This window comes from Mobula hypostoma, chromosome 5 (assembly GCF_963921235.1).
Source record: "Mobula hypostoma chromosome 5, sMobHyp1.1, whole genome shotgun sequence".
NCBI classification, from domain to species: domain Eukaryota; kingdom Metazoa; phylum Chordata; class Chondrichthyes; order Myliobatiformes; family Myliobatidae; genus Mobula; species Mobula hypostoma.
Genome location: NC_086101.1, coordinates 136952602 through 136968152, shown reverse-complemented (window position 1 = coordinate 136968152; position 15551 = coordinate 136952602). Strand labels below are relative to the sequence as shown.

The 15551-nt window shown below is 42.6% G+C and overlaps 1 protein-coding gene across 1 annotated transcript in view; it reads left to right on the top strand.

Moving 5' to 3' along the window:
• The first annotated feature begins 2817 nt into the window (after positions 1–2817).
• musk (muscle, skeletal, receptor tyrosine kinase) overlaps positions 2818–15551 on the top strand; it is a 208747-nt gene continuing 196013 nt past the window's right edge. The window contains exon 1 of the mRNA XM_063048989.1: positions 2818–2851. The gene's annotated coding sequence lies outside the window, so the exon portion shown is untranslated. The remainder of the gene's footprint in view (positions 2852–15551) is intronic.

Genomic DNA, 15551 nt, shown 5'->3' with positions numbered 1-15551 from the left:
CCTGTAAAAAATATTCACCCACCTTGGAAGTTTTCATGTTTTATTGTTTTGCAATATTGAATCACAGTGGCTTTAATATGGCTTTTTTTGACACTGAGCAACGGAAAATGACTCTTTTGTGTCAAAGTGAAAACAGAACTGTACAAGGTGATCTAAATTAATCATGAATATAAAAACAAAATAATTGATTGCATAAGTATTCACTCCCTTCATGTCAGGATCTAGTAGATGTACCTTTGGCAGCAGTTACAGCCTTGAGTCTGTGAGGATAGGTCTTTATCAGCTTTGTGCATCTGGACACTGCAATCTTTCCCCATTCTTCTCTACCAAACTGCTCAAGCTCTCTCAGATTGCATGGAGGTCGTGAGTGAACAGCGTTATTTAAGTCCAGCCACAAATTCTCAATTGGATTGAGGTCTGGACTCCTACTTGGCCACTCCAGGACATTAACTTTGCTGTTTTAAAGCCATTCCTGTGTAGCCCTGGTTTTATGCTTGGTGTCATTGTCTTGCTAGAGAAGAAATGTTCTCCCAAGTCACAGTTCTCTTGTAGACTGCATCAGGTTTTCCTCCAGGAATTCCTCGTATTTTGCTGCATTCATTTTACCCTCTACCTTCACAAGCCTTCCAGGGCCTGCTGCAGTGAAGCATTCCCACAGCACGATGCAGCCACCACCATGCTTCACAGTAGCCATGGTGTATTTTTGATGATGTGTTGTGTTTTGCTTATGCCAAACATAGCGTTTAGTCTGATGGCCAAAAAGCTCAGTTCTGGTTTCATCAGACCATATAACCTACTTCCAGCCGACTTCAGAGCCTCCCATATACATTGTGACAAACTCTAGCCAAGATTTCATGTGAATTGCTTTCAACAGCAGCTTTCCCTTTGCCACTCTCCCATAAAACTGCAACTGGTGAGGGACCCAGGCAAAAGTTGTCATATGGGCAGTCTCTCCCATCTCAGCCACTGAGGCTTGTAACTCCTCCAGAGATGTCATAGGTCTCTTGGTGGCCTCCCTCACTAGTCCCCTTCTTGCATGGTCACTCAGTTTTTGAGAATAGCCTGCTCTAGGCAGATTTACAGCTTGCCATATTCTTTCCATTTCTTGATGATTGACTTAACTGTGCTCTGAGGGTGCAGTTTTTGCTAGGATACTGAGTCCCCAGCAGTTAGACCTTCCAGATTCCCCAATGAATTGAAAGACCTTGACTGCACACAGGTCTCCAAATACAGATCTCCATTTAACTAATTATGTAACTTCTGAAAACCAATTGGCTACACTAGTGATGATTTGGTGTGTCAGATTAAAGGGTATTAATACTTATACCGTCAATTATTTTATGTTATATATTTGTAATTAATTTAGATCACTTTGTAGGGATCTGCTTTCACTTTGACACGAAAGAGTCTTTTTTCATTGATCAGTGTCAAAAAAGCCAAATTAAATCCATTGTGATTCAATGTTGTAAAAGGATAAAACATGAAAACTTCCGGGGAGAGGGGAAGGGTGAACACTTTTTATAGGCACTCTATATTTCGGGCTACAAATTAAGTTTGATTGTATTTGCATTATTATGCACATCTCTGACTCAAATTTCTCACTCGGATTGCCACACACAGTTCTGGTCTCCATGTCATCACACTTGAAGTGTTGTACAAAGATTTGGTCTCTCCAACGTTTAGGATATCATGCATGCTTCTGATCTCTATAGTACTTCTTAAGTAACTCAGTTTGGACTCTATTGTACATTTGCAAAACTAGGCTCCCCATCACTCCTGATGTATTCAGAATAAGATGGATGTAGAGGAGATATTTCCAATTGTTGGAGAAGCCAAAACTAACAATTATAAATATGAAATAGTCTCTGATAATCCAGAGAGAAGGGAGAACGTTTCTCAAATAATTTTATGACTTAGAAGGAGATGGATTGTCTAGCTGAGTCGACACCAGCTGACAGACAAACCCATCAATCTCACCGATTCCCTGATTCCCTTATTTCCCTGTAATCTGCTTTGTCTCACATGTCAATCACCCCCATCTGAATTTCCTATCAGCCCCCTCACTCACCAAGAGTAACTTACACCATCAAATTAACCTACCAACTTGAACTCACTAACACAGAGAATAGTTACAGTAAATTCCAAAAATGTATTTAAGGGGAAACAGGTATTTGAGATAATGTTTGTAGGGTGAGAGGAGGAAGCTGGTCCGGAACACATAGACTGCATGTGTTGGTTGAGTCGAATGGACCATTGTGCTGGGCATTCTCTACAATAAATTTTATTTCATTGCTTTTAGGTCTGCAATAAAGAGAAGATGGTCAAAGTGACTGTATTTTTGAACCATCTCCAGACTAATAAATAGTTTCCTTTGGACTCTGATTCAGTTGGCTGACAGTGTGAAGCTCATCAATTTGCTGTACTATTTCCCAATTATAGAAAATAAAATGCAAAACACTTCCATAACTAATCATCATGTATGTAATTAACTTATTCAAGCTGATCAAATTTTATGTTAAACAACATTCCTTCCTTTTTAGTATACATGAAGTACTAAGTGTTTAACAATTAAAAAGGGGTTTGGTTGAACATTAAATTATGTCTTTTTGACTACTTTTGACTTGTGAAGAGTTACTATTTTGGAATCAAGTCAGGCGTGCACTCAGAATTGGTGTTCAGGATTACTCATTGCGTCCTTGTCTTTTTAGCTTCATTTGCTGAGGCTCAAGAACTCCTGTGTATCAGCGATTCTTCCATGTGTGCCACAGCAGGGTCAGATTTCAGAGCCGATACATCACTGAGGATAATTGCCGTCTTTGTAGCTGGACAGCAGGCAGTACAGCTACTTCTGGTAAGTTCAAGTGTTTTTGACCAGGTTGTAGCATTCTGCTTTTCCTTTGGCAAAAACATCTCTATTACTCTCTGGCAACATGTTATGGTTTTGACAGAGAAGAGACAGATTCATTGAACTATAGAAGGTCTGGGCTGCTCTGAATCAACTCCAGTGCCAATCATGATGCCACTCATGGTCCACTTAAGTCTGAGTTGGCCTGGATTCAGATAAAATCACTCATGTCTTTATACAGCATAAAAATTGTCCTTACTGCTGCATAAACCAGGCAATCCATAATGAAATTTTTGCAAATGCAGCAATTCCCAAATAAAGGCTTTGCCATCAACTATTTTAGGAACATTAAATTGAGGTCATTGGTTCAGTGTGCAGACAGTTTGAGAAAGTTAACCTCCGACCTTGGATGTTCCCTTTGGGAATGGCCGTCAGCTGTCTGGGACTGCTGAAGAGAATGCATTATCCAAACTAAATCTGACACATTTCCGCTCAGCTCCCAGTGAATCCTGGCTGTGAACTTTCAGGTAAACGCTTGCTCAACCCGGCGTGACTGGTTAAAGTCTGCCATTTATTTCTTGGTGGAAGTCAATCCTGGTGCAGATAGTCTGACATATAAGTGGTAAAAGTATGTAGAAGTATATCGTGGAGAAACTAAATAAGGGCATTCAAAGTTGAATGATCTCACATCGGTAAGTTCAAAGTACATTTATTATCTAAGTATGTATACTATAGACAATCTTGAGATTCATCTCCTTACAGACAGCCACAAAACAAAGAAGCCCAACAGAATCCATTAAAAAAGACCGTCAAACACCCAATGAGAGAAAAAAAACATATCATGCTAACAATAAAAAAAAACAGCAAATAACGTTCAGAACTAAAGCTCATAAAAGTGAGTTTACAGCCATGAAGCCAGTCACAGTCAGTCCAGAAGCCTGTTATTTGCAGGCCACAGCCTCAGTGCAGTGCAGAGAAAAGTAAACCTCACAGAGCAGCAAGCTGAACACTGGCTCATTCCTCGACCCCGTCCCAACACCCGACCCTGACCTTTTCAATCTGACCTGGTGCTTAAATTCCTCGCTCTCGGATCCAGGCCCTGCCACTTCGATTCGGCCTGTACCCGACCTTTTGCAATCTGCCCTGGCATTTGAAGTGGTCAAACATTGGCTCATTCCTCACTCTCAGGCTCAGGCCCCACTGCCTCAATTAGGCCAGTACACGTCATACCACAACTGTCCTGCACCTTCGAAACTTCAGTTCACACTGCAAAAATACCAAGTAGTACAGGCAGTTCGAAAGCTCAACTTTGAGAGGAAAGTTACAAACTCTTGAGTGTAGTGACTATTTTTCAGAAAAATTGTGATTAATAAGAGTAGTTAGTAGTTTCGTTTGCTGCCAGTAGGTTGTCGCTGTGTTTCACCAGCACCATCTTAAACTGGGTTCAAACAGTAACCAAAGTTACTGTTATTAATACCATACAGCTGGTAACACAATATTATTACATCTTAAACTTGATGAATTACTTTCTGCACTCTGGGTCATGTTAATTTTATGGCAGCTTTAATATCCCAATCTGAAATCGGTTCACTAATGTCTCAGTACTGTGTCCTGCAAGGCAGAGATTCTTGAGTTCACACTCATTCCAAAGGCTTGAGAATAAAATTCAGGTCCGTGCTGAGGGAGTGCTCTGTTGTCAGCTGTGCATTGCTTCAGATCAGATGTTAAATCAAAGTCCCATTGGCTATTCAGGAGTATATAAAAGTACTCTAGCGCCATTCAAGGAAGTACAGGGGAGTTCTTCTGAGCCAAGATTTATCCTTCAAAAAGTATTTCTTAAAAAAATACAGACTGGCTAATTACGTATTGCTTTACTATTTGTGAAAAGCAGCTATGCATAAATTAGCTGTCGTGGTCCTAGAAGTACTTAAACTTACAGAGTGTATCATTAGCTGTTTAAGGGCCTGCGTGATGGCAGGTTCATTCTATTCATTCTCTATCTAAGCCAACAGCCCAATAGTGTAATGGTTAACACAATGCTTTACAGTACAGATGACAAGGGTTCAATTCCTGTCGCTGCCTGTTCATAGGAACAAATGCATACACGTACATCAGACTTCAGAAACTGTAAGGAGTTTGTACGTTCTCCTCATGACCGCGTGAGTTTCCTCCGGGTGCTCCAGTTTTTTCCCACAGTCCAAAGGTGTACAGGTTGGTAGGTTAATTTGGCATTGTAAATAGTCCTGTGATTAGGCCAGGATTAAATTGGGGGATTGCCAGGCAACGCAGATCAAAGGGCTGGAAGGGCCTAGTTCGTGCTGTATCTCAATAAATAAATAAATAGTATTTTTATATCTTCAGGTCAGTAGGTAGCTTGTCTATTTGAGCAGACAAAAAAAGGCATGCATTTCTATAGCACCTTTCATAACCTTGCAATATTCCAAAATGTTTTAGAGCCAATGAGAAACTTCTTAAAAAGTAGTCTCTGTATTAATTTAGGCAGAGTAGTGGCCAATTTAAGAATTGCAACTCCCTCAAATACACATCTTCCCAGGTTACAAACGCCTGACAAAGGAGCTTCCGTAATATTATTAAACCTGTAGTCTGATGTACGTGCATGCATTTGCTTCTGTGAACAGCAGAACTAGTTTTCTATCTCTCTCCACTTTGAGTCTTTGTCGTCTTTGCGCATTTTCTGACCTACAGACAAAATGAACTTACAGACATTTGTAAAAGCAGATCACCTTCACGGGAGCCTGTAATTTGCTTTTGTGATGACACATATATTGGCCCAGACACTCTTGCTTTTCTTCAGATCAGAGACCATAAGATTTTTTTCGTAAGCCTGAGAGCAGAAGGTAATTTGGTTAAACATCTCACCACAAAGATGACACATCCTCAGTACTGCACTGAAAATATTGACCATTTTAATGTTCAGTCCTTAAAAAAGCTAAATAGTCACTCCAAAGCCAAAGCCTCTTTGGCAAAGCAAAGAATCAAACAATGTAGTTAAAAGAATTCATTTTCCTTTTTGAGAATCACCAATAATAATGAACTGACCTCCAAATGAGCTCCCAGCCTTGGAACAATTTTTCAGAATCTCAGGTGTGACGAGAGGGCATACAGGAGCGAGATATGCCAGTTAGTGAAATGGTGCCACAGCAACAACCTGGCACTCAACGTCAGTAAAATGAAAGAGCTGATTGTGGACTTCTGGAAGAATAAGTCGAAGGAACTTTTACCTATGCTCATAGAGGGATCAGAAGTGGAGAGAGTGAGCAGCTTCAAGTTCCTGGGTGTCAAGATCTCTGAGGATCTAACCTGGTCCCAACATAAAGAAGGCAAGACAGTGGCTATACTTTATTAGGAGTTTGAAGCGATTTGGCATGTCAACAAATACGCTCAAAAACTTCTACACCGTGGAGAGCATTCTGACAGGCTGCATCACTGTCTGGTATGGAGGGGCTACTGCACAGGACCAAAAGAAGCTGCAGAAGGTTGTAAACCTGGTCAGCTCCATCTTAGGTACTAGCCTACAAAGTATCCAGGACATTTTTAGGAAGCGGTGTCTCAGAAAGGCAGCGTCCATTATTAAGGACCTCCAGAACCCAGGGCATGCCCTTTTCTCACTGTTACCATCAGGTAGGAGATACAGAAACCTGAAGGCATACACTCAGCAATTCAAGAACTGCTTCTTCCTCTCTGCCATCCAATTCCTAAATGGACTTTGAAGCTTTGGACACTACCTCACTTTTTTTTAATATACAGTATTTCTGTTTTTGCACATTTTAAAATAATCTATTGAATATATGTAATTGATTTACTTGTTTATTTATTATGTTTTATTTTATTGATTATTATTTTTTGTTCTCTCTCTGCTAGATGATATATTGCATTGAAATGCGGCTGCTAAGTTAACAAATTTCATGTCACATGCCGGTGATAATAAACCTGATTCTGATTCTGATTCTGAATTTGTTAATATTTTAGCAACCAGCCAGAAAAGGAATTGCCTTTACTGGTTACATTTCTTCCTAGTATTTCACTTAAAGCTTCTCTGGAAAAGTCTGCAAGGGATTTAGGTTAAAAGAACATAGATGTATATTTATACTGTGACATTAAAACAGTGGAAAAAACCCAAGGCTCTTCACAGGAAAGAAGGCACATGAGTTGATATTAGGGCACTGGACCATAAAATATCGACCAAAGAGGTAGGCTATAAGGGATCTCGTAAAGGAAGAAAGAGAGAGGGAAAGGGTTAAGGAGGAAATTCCAGAACATAGGCCACTGAAGGCATGGCAACTGACTTCAGGAGAACTCACACCATACACACCCCTCCTTACATTGGTGGCACAGCAGTGGAAACTGCGAGTAGTTTCAGACTCCCGGGAGTGCTCATCTCGCACAACTTCTCATGGTCCTAGGACACATTCTACACAATCAGGAAAGTTCACCAACACCTCTACTTTCTGAGGAGGTTGAAGAGAGCTGGTCTACACACACCTACACTCAGATGAGAAGTAGAGAGCATCCTAACAAGCTGCATCACTGCATGGTACAGAAACTGCAGTGCAGCGGACCGGAAGGCTCTACAATGAGTGGTGAAAGCTGCCCAAAGCATCGCCATCAAGGACATATATACAGAAAGGTGCCAGAAAAAGTCCTCCAGGCCTAATGTCACTTCATGGACATACAATCAATCTATACATATAAGCAATCTTATGTATTTACATTTATTGTGTTTTTATTGTGTTCTTTATCTTATTGTGTGTTTTTTTGTGCTGCATCAAATCCAGAATAACAATTATTTTTGTTCTCCTTGACTCTTGTGTACTGGAAATGACATTAAACAATCTTGAATCGTGAACTGATGGTGGAGGGGATAAATTCAAGGATGATCCAGAGGTCAGAAGTATAGATATTTTGACAGGTTACAAGTCAGCTGGAATTACAAAAATTAGGAAGGATAACGTTATGAAGGGACTAGAAGGAAAGGGTGCTTATTTTTTTTTGAATGGGGCTTGCTTAATTAGATGCTGATGAACATCAGCAAATGCAGGAGTGATGATGTGGTGTGAGTTAATTCACAGGAAGTGAAGTTTTAGATGACCTGAGGATAGAAGGAATCTGACCACAAGCAGAAAAATACATTGACACCAAGAATTTGAACCACTTAATGCCACTGAAATGCAATAAATTCTGTTTTTAGGCACTTTCTCAATGATCACTGCGTAAATCAAAACCAGTTTATTTTGCTTTTAATAAAACTGTCTTGGAAATGGAAGTTTAATTTTAGCTCCATGAGTTGATGGTTTGTTTTTGTAAAAGGGAACGCTGAAGTATCATTTGTAAGGATGTAACACAGGCAGTTGGCAGAGATGTCTCTTACAAATGGGATATTTGAACCATAACACTCTTTTGATGTGGCAACTAAAAGAGGATAAAAGGTTGCTACACTACTGCAATATCATCGATTGGGTGTACTAATGATTCTTTGCAAACCTCAGATGGTTGGAAATGCATTGTTCTGTATTACACATGGCTTTCATTACCTCAATGGCCAAATCAAACAAGTTTCTTATAATTCCTTTTTAAAATTCCAGTTGTTTTTAAACAATTCCTAATGCAGCGTTAAAGAGAAAATCCATTTTGAACGCAAACAAAATTCTCTATTCCACATGCAATATTACGGTTACGGTTATGGATGCCGCAACCTGCCTGGGTCGTAGGGGCGCTGTACAGGTGAGCGCTGCACCAGTTGCTTCCATTTCTCACGGTTGTGGGTGAGTACCTGGGTTGTGGAAAAGCTCTCTTCGGTTCACTCTGTGATGTTGTGTGTTCATTTCTTCCGATGTCTGCCCCTTTTTCTTTTCTCCTGCATTGTTCTCTGAAGAATGGTCTCTGAGAGTCTAGTTAATCTTGTTATGTGGCCATACCATCATAATTTCCTCTTCTTTACTTTGGACAGTAGATCTTCATAGTGTCTCATGTGCTGGGTGATGGTTCTTCATACTTCGTTGTTTGAGACATGGTCTGTATAGGAGTTGCCAAGGAGCCTTCTGAAGCATCTCATTTCTACTGGCTGGATTTTCCTTTGCAGTTCTGCTGTCAAAGTCCATGATTCGCATACATACAAGAAGATGGAGAACACAAGAGCATGCAAGATTTCCAACTTGGAGACCTGAGAGTGATGTTATTTTCTCTCCAGATTGGTTTTAGTTTAGCCAGTGTTGCTGTTGCTTGGGCTGTCCTTGCAAGGGCTTCAGGCTCTGATCCTTCTTGGCTGATGATGGCACCAAGATACTTGAACTGCTTGACAGTCCATAGTTCTTGTCCACTGACTCTGATTTTTGTCATGATTGGCTCCTCACCATTTCTCATCAGCCTGGTTTTCTCTGCACTGATCTCTATGCCATATCTGGTAGAGGTATCATCCAGACAGTTCATAAGGCAGGCCAATTCATCTTCACTCCCTGCCAGCCCATCAACGTCATTGGTGAACCTGAGGTTGGTTATGGTCTGTGCTCCAATGCTGACTGTGCTGATATGGTCTCCCAGGGCATCTGTCATCATTTGCTTTAGGAAAATGTTGAACTGCATGGGTGAAAGGAGGCAGCCTTGTTGGACTCCGACTGATGTGTAGAACCACTCTCCAACTGAGCCTTGGACAAGTACCACGCCTCTGACTTTGGTGTAGAGCTGCTTGATTGTTTGGAACAGCTTCTGCCTATGTTGTATCCCTTCATTGTATATTATACCTTGATTTTAACACTTTTTAAATATCTAAAACTTTGACAATCTTCTTTTGATGTGTAGGGGTATGGAAACACCAATGCCTTTGAACAGAAAATCCTACAAAAGGCAGAGAATTTGGCCCAGTACATCATGGGTAAAGCCCTCCCAACCATTGAACACATCTACATGAAATGCTGTAGTAGGAAAGCAGCATCCATCATCAGAGATCCTCACCACCCAGGCCATGCGCTTTTCTCATTGCTGCCATCAGGTAGAAGGTACAAGAGCCTCAGGACTTGTTTCACCAGCTTCAAGAACAGTTACTACCCCACAACCATCAGGCTGTTGAACAAAAGGGGATAACTACACTCACTTGCCCAACCATTGAGATGTTCCTATAACCAATGCTTTCACTTTAAGAACTCTTTATCTTGTTATTTCATGTTCTCATTATTTATTGCTTTTTATTTATATTTGCATTTGCAGTTTGTTGTCTTCTGCACTCTAGCTGATTTTTCATTGATCCTGTTACAGTTATTATTTTATAGATTTGCTGAGTATGCCCACAGAAAAATGAATCTCAGGGTTGTATTTGGTGACATACATATGCTTTGATAATAAAATTTACTTTGAACTTTGAAATCAATGTCAACAATGTTGGCTAGTATGGCAATGCCTTGTTTTAAAATCATTATTCCATTCAAATCCATGAACTTCCTTCACCTCTGCAATGTTGAAGATACTAAAATTCTCCACCTCTCGTATCTCAGGTATTGCAAAATACAGTTGTTTTGCAGCTATGCCCATGACTTTAGCTGTGGAGGTGTGAAACTCCAGCATTTTCTTGTTAAATCTCTCTGCCTTCACTTTCCTTTCCTGAATTAAGCTGATCCTTTAACTCTACCTCTTTGACCAAGCTGCTGGTCATCTTTGTATTGTCGGAGCAGTGCTGCCAGGATAATCAAGGACACGACCCACCCAGCCAACACACTTTTCATCCCTCTTCCCTCCGGGAGAAGGCTCAGGAGCTTGAAGACTCGTACGGCCAAATTTGGGAGCAGCTTCTTTCCAACTGTGATAAGACTGCTGAACGGATCCTGACCCGGATCTGGGCTGTACCCTCCAAATATCCGGACCTGCCTCTTGGTTTTTTTGTACTACCTTACTTTCCATTTTATATTTTCTATTTATGATTTATAATTTAAATTTTTAATATTTACTATCGATTTAAGCTCTATTCTGAAACTCCGGACTGTGCCTGGACCCGACCAGCGAGTCCCACCACATTCCAGGAGACCCGTGGTCTGCTACCGTGCCAGAGAGCTTGGAGACACGGCCCATTCTGACCAGCACCTCTCCAGAGCAGACGACCACACAGAAGTGACGGCGGAGACCTCAAGGTGCCCCAGACGCTTCCCTGGAGCGACCACCGTAAAGCCCCGTTGGTGGCCATCCACAGCTGCTGGAAGTGAGGCCTCCACCGCCGACCTCGGAAATCGAGCCCGAGGCTCGGCTGGAGCGGAGGCCTCCACAACCATGACTCGGCTTACGGACTTGTTTCAGCCAGGAGTCTGGCCATCCGGGATTAAGTGTGGGCTTCAAGGCCGGACACAATCGACAGCCTGGGCCTCTGGCAGCTGGAAGTGGCAGCGGAGCCTCCCCCGTCACTCGGCCCGACCCGGAGCGCCGGACGACGCGACCCACCGATCGATCCCCGCGGGACGCATCCACCAACCTCAAAGAGCTGAGAACAACACACTGAATCGATGGAAACCTGGAAAGATGCACTATTTACTGAGGAAGCGTGGGAAAAGAGCTGGGCTGCTAGTCAGATTGAAGCTGAGGGGCTTCAGGGTCCTTATGTCCACCATCCTACTAGCTAATGTGCAAGCCATAGAGAACCAGGTGGATGATCTTAAAGGGATACTCACCTACTGCAGGGAGATGAGAACTGCTGTGTATCCTGTTTCACCGAGACCTGGCTCTCCCCTGCCACCCCCGACTGTGCCATCCGACTGGAGGGATTTTCCATCCATCAGATGGACCACACGGCATTTTCAGGTAAGACAAGCGGAGGTGGTGTCTGCCTACTGTTCAACACTGGGTGGTGCTTGGACACAGTGGCACTAACAAGCTCCTGCAGCCCGAATGTGGAACACCTGTCGGTGAAGTGTCGTCCCTACTATCTGCCACGGGAATTCACCTTGGTCATATTGACAGAGGTCTACATTCCCCCCCCCCCGGCGCACGTGGAGTGTGCTCTGAACATACTGTATGCCAACATCAGTGAACCTGAGACCAGGTATCCAGAGGCTTTGCTCATTACAGCCGGGGACCTTAACCCGGCCAACCTCAGATAGGTGCTGCCAAAGTTATACCAACACGTCTCCTGCCCCACTAGAGGCCCGAATATTCCTGACCACTGCTACACAGCAGTCAAGGATGCCTACCGTTCCATCCCACGACCTCACTTCGGAAAATTGGACCATCAGGCCGTACTCCTCCTCCAGGCTTACAAACAGAAACTGAAGCGGGAGGTCACAGTGTCAAAAGTAGTGTCGTGTTGGACAGAGGAAACGGATGAGGTCCTCCGTGACTGCTTTGAATCAGTGGACTGGTTAGTATTCAAGGACTCGCCAGCTAACCTCGATGAATATGCCTCAGCTGTCACGGCCTTTATTTGGAAATGCACGGAGGACTGTGTGTCTCGCAAGACGATCCGGGTATTCCCTAACCGGAAACCTTGGATGAATTATGAGGTCAAGTCCCTTTTAAAGGCTAGAGCTGTGGCTTTTAGGTCCGGGGATACCAGTCGCTACACGGAATCCAGGCGTGAACTCCGGAAAGCCATTAAGGGCTCCAAGAGGCAATATCGAGCCAAGTTGGAAACCCAGGCTAACCAGAGGGATGCAGGTAGACTATGGCAGGGTCTAAATGAGATCACTAGGCGCAAAGAAAAGGCTGGGAATATCAATAACTGTGGCGCTTCTCTTCCTGACGAACTTAACGTATTTTACGCAAAATTCGAACAGAAGAGGAGCATTCCGCTCCCTCTGGATGAACAGGACCTGGTGGCATCGAGATTCATCGTCACCGAGGAGGACATTAGAAGGGCCTTCCTGAAGATAAATCCAAGGAAGGCGACGGGCCCAGATGGTGTCCCGGGACTGGTTCTTCGGGCCTGTGCAAGCGAGCTAGCTGGAGTGTTTGCTGACATCTTCAACTGCTCCTTGCTTCAGTCTAAGATCCCCTCGTGTTTTAAGAAGGCAATGATAATCCCAGTGCCGAAGAAGAGCAAGGTGGCATGCCTGAATGACTATCGACCTGTGGCTCTGACATCAATTGCTATGAAGTGCTTCAAGAGATGGGTTATGGCACACATCAACCACAGCCTACCGGTCAACCTCGACGCTTTGCAATTTGCCTAACGGAGCAACAGGTCAACAGCAGATGCCATCTCTCTGGCCCTACATTCCTCCTTAGAACACCTGGAGAATAAAGATGCATATGTAAGGCTCCTTTTCATTGACCACAGCTCTGCCTTTAATACCATCATTCCAAATAAACTGATTCCTAAGCTCCGGAACCTAGGCCTTAGCACTCAGATCTGCAGCTGGATCTTCAACTTCCTCACAGACAGGACCCAGGCTGTAAAAATAGGGGACAAGCTCTCCTCTACAATCACTCTGAGCACCGGTGCCCCACAAGGCTGTGTACTCAGCCTCCTGCTGTACTCACTGTACACCCATGATTGTGTAGCCAAGTTTCCACCGAACTCAATATATAAGTTTGCTGATGACACAACAATTGTAGGCCGTATCTCGGGTAATGATGAGTTTGAGTACAGAGGGGAAATTAAGAACCTGGTAGCATGGTGCAAAGACAATAACCTATCCCTCAACGTCAGCAAGACGAAGGAATTGGTTGTTGACTTCAGAAGGAGTAGCGGACCGCACGACCCAATTTACATCGGTGGTGCGCAAGTGGAACAGGTCAAAAGCTTTAAGTTCCTCGGGGTCAATATCACAAATGGCCTGACTTGGTCCAATCAAGCAGAGTTCACTGCCAAGAAGGCCCACCAGCGCCTTTACTTCCTGAGAAAACTAAAGAAGTTTGGCCTGTCCACTAAAACCCTCACTAATTTTTATAGATACACCGTAGAAAGCATTCTTCTAGGGTGCATCACAACCTGGTATGGAAGTTGTCCTGTCCAAGACCGAAAGAAGCTGCAGAAGATCATGAACACAGTGAAGCACATCACACAAACCAATCTTCCATCCTTGGACTCACTTTACACCGCATGCTGTCGGAGCAGTGCTGCCAGGATAATCAAGAACATGACCCAACCAGCCAATAGACTTTTCGTCCCTCTTCCCTCCAGCATAAGGCTTAGGAGCTTGAAGACTTGTACGGCCAGATTTGAGAACAGCTTCTTTCCAACTGTGATAAGACTGCTGAACCGATCCTGACCCGGATCCGGGCCGTACCCTCCAAATATCCGGACCTGCCTCTCGGTTTTTTTTTTGCACTACCTTACTTTCCATTTTTCTATTTTCTATTTATGATTTATAATTTAAATATTTACTAATTTTCACTATTTTTAATATTTAGTATTTGTAATCCAGGGAGCGGAAAGCGCAGAATCAAATATCGCTGTGATGATTGTACGTTCTAGTATCAATTGTTTGGCAACAATAAAGTAAAGTATAAAGTATAAAGTATTGTTTTGCTGTTAGTGGTCAGGTCTTTAGCTATCAAGGTCTGAAGTTTTTGTTTTTCTTTTGATTCATTTAAATTATTCTTGAGAAGGTGGTGGCGAGCTCATGAGTAATTCAGAGGAGCAATAATGCAGCAATAGAGAAAATCTGTAACAAATGCAAATAAAATTCTTCATTTCACATGCAATGTTATACATTGATTTTAACATAATTAAATCAATGTAAAAAATATTTGCTAGCTTAGCAATGCCTTGGTTTGAAAATATACTGGCATTCACATGCTGCAGCCTTTCAGCTGAAAGTATTCCCAAAGTACTCTCGGGGAGAAAGTAACTATGACAACAAATTTCTTATTGAAAATTATGGTATTTTAGGAGTTATAGAGACATAGAGCACTACAACACAGAAACAGGCTCTTCTAGTCCATGGCAAATGGGTGCTCTATGAATTATTCTGCCTAATCTCATTGGCCTGAACTTGGATCATAGCCCTCTCTACCTCTCCCATCCAGTATTTATCCAAACCTCTCTTTGATGTTGAAATTATAAACCTGCATCCATCACTTCCACTGGCAGCTCATTCCACACTCTAACCACCCACTGAGTGAAAAATTCCTCCACAGGTTGTACTTAACTATTTAACCCTTCACCCTTAACCTATGACATCTAGTTCTTGTCTCATCCAACTACTGTGGAAAAAGCCTGCTTACGTTTACCGTATCTATATCCCTCATAATATAATATACCTCTAACAAATCTCCCGTTATTCTCCTGTGCTTCAAGGAATAAAGTCCTAACCTATTCAATCTTTCCCTATAACTCTGGTCCTCAAGTCCCAACTGTATGATATCAGACTGATTGTGAGAACGTTGACTGTGTGTGTGGCCGACTTATCGCGTGGTGAATCGATTTAGACTCTGATGCACAAAGGACATCTTTTGGGCGGGAGTTTTCAAGTGAGTGTGTCTTTTGTCTTCGTGGGCCCAGTTTGTCGTAAGCTACACAGCGTGTACCATTTCTAACATGACCTGGTAAAACTCTTTCATCATTCTACTCTGTTATCATTATTGCCCCGTGAATACTTAACACCAGCAGCATCCTTGCAAATCTTCTCTGTACTCTTTCAATCTTATTGATATCCTTCCTCTAGGTACGTGACCAGAACTGTACACAATTCTCCAAATTAGGACTCAGCAATGTCTTATACAACTTCAAATTAACATCCCAACTCCAGTACATAATACTTTGGTGTAT